The 1,619-nt window shown below is 62.2% G+C and overlaps 1 protein-coding gene across 1 annotated transcript in view; it reads right to left on the reverse strand.

Annotated features, from left to right (window-relative positions):
• ADGRB2 (adhesion G protein-coupled receptor B2) overlaps positions 1-1,619 on the reverse strand; it is a 58,922-nt gene that overhangs the window by 49,844 nt on the left and 7,459 nt on the right. The window lies entirely within an intron of this gene.

Here is a 1,619-nt window from a genome sequence, read left to right on the forward strand (position 1 = left end):
CCACCGAGTGCCCCTTGGGGGGAGCGGGGAGAGGCAGGTCTGCCCTGGCCCTGCGCCTCGCCTTAGCCGACGCATTGCCCCCCTCCCGCTCCCCACTGCTCGCTGCAGCACGATGGCATAAATGTATGGCTCAGCTCACCAGAAATAACAAGAGATCCATCACGGGCACGTGGCGTGAAATGAACAGGCGCGCACAGCACTCCCCACGGGCACGTGTTCCACCGCCGGCAGGGGAGAGGGCTGGCATGCCCCTACCCTCACCCAGCTCCCCCCAGCCCTAGTGTGAGGCATCCTAGGGGACAGGATCACTGCCCCACATTGCGGGTGGACCCAGACGCCAGCCTGGGGAAAGCCACCAACACGGCTGGGAGCTCTCACACACGGACGACCCGCTCAGAGCAATCCACTGGCACCAAGCAAGAGCATTCAACCCCTCCGGGCTAATCTCGGGTCTTGATGCCAATCAGGCTAAGGGGCCTCCCTTGGGCTCTGAGGCACAGTCCCCAGCATCTCAATGCTCCCAGTGGTCAGGGAGGTGGGGAGAAGGGGCCGGGGCACGGTTGACACTAGCTGCAAATATGGGAGGCAAGCAGGGGCACGGCTTGGCCAATAACCAGGCTGGCACAAGCTTCTTCCCAAGAGCCATGCTCAGGGGCAGCCTGGAGGGCAGAAGTCCTCACCCTCCTGCCCCTGCCCTCCCCTCCAGGCCCTGGGAAAGGATGCCCTGGGCTCTGGTGCTGCCCGTCCCTCTCCGCCATCTCCTCCGGGCACTCTGCATCCTCCTTATCAATATCCCTGCGGTGCCTGTAATATATGAGGCCCCCGCCGGGCTCTGGCTCAAGAGCTGATTGTGTTGACACTTATTAGCTCTATAAAAAGGCCCCAAATTTACTGACTTTTGCATTGGACTTAATATAATCCATGCCCCGGTGTGTTCCCTCTGGAAGGGCTCCACGCAGCTATGGCACACCAAGCTGCCTTTCCCCCCCACCGCCGCCAGCCTCTGAGCAGCCCTGGGATGCGGCTGGAGACGCCGGGGCACAGAGAGTGGATCGTGCCATCAGCTGGGGCCAAGAGCATGCCATCCCCCGACCCCCAGAGAGATGGGCATCCAGGCCGAAGCGGGACAGCCATGTGCGCCTGATTAGAAATGCCTGGGAATTATGCGTGTCAGAGCGTGCGCCCAGGGACCATCATAAATCGCCGGGATATACGAGGGCACTTCCCCCGGTTATGTTCGACAAAGAAACCAAATTCAATTTCCTCCTGAAAGCAGTAAATCTCAGGCTGTCGGGCCCGGCGGAGCTGCCCCCAGCATCGCCCGTTACCACCCTGCACGCTGCGTGCCTCTGCTGCTCTGACCGGGGCTAGGGCATGACCAGGGGTCTCTCCCTGGCCAGGACCACCCGTGCTGGTGCCAAGTGGACCCAGGAAGAGCCTAGGGCAGCACCAGCCACTGGGCAAGCCAAGGACAGTGCTGGGAGGGGAGGAGGAGGCAGTGATGCTGGGGTGGGTAGAAAAGCTAAGCCAGGTCTGTTCTGCAGTCACCCCCCTGTGAGCCCCGTGCACTCCCACCCACCCACGATACCCCCACACACCACCCCCATATGCCCCCTACC

Source organism: Alligator sinensis, unplaced genomic scaffold (genome assembly GCF_000455745.1).
Source record: "Alligator sinensis unplaced genomic scaffold, ASM45574v1 scaffold994_1, whole genome shotgun sequence".
In the NCBI taxonomy this organism is placed as follows: domain Eukaryota; kingdom Metazoa; phylum Chordata; order Crocodylia; family Alligatoridae; genus Alligator; species Alligator sinensis.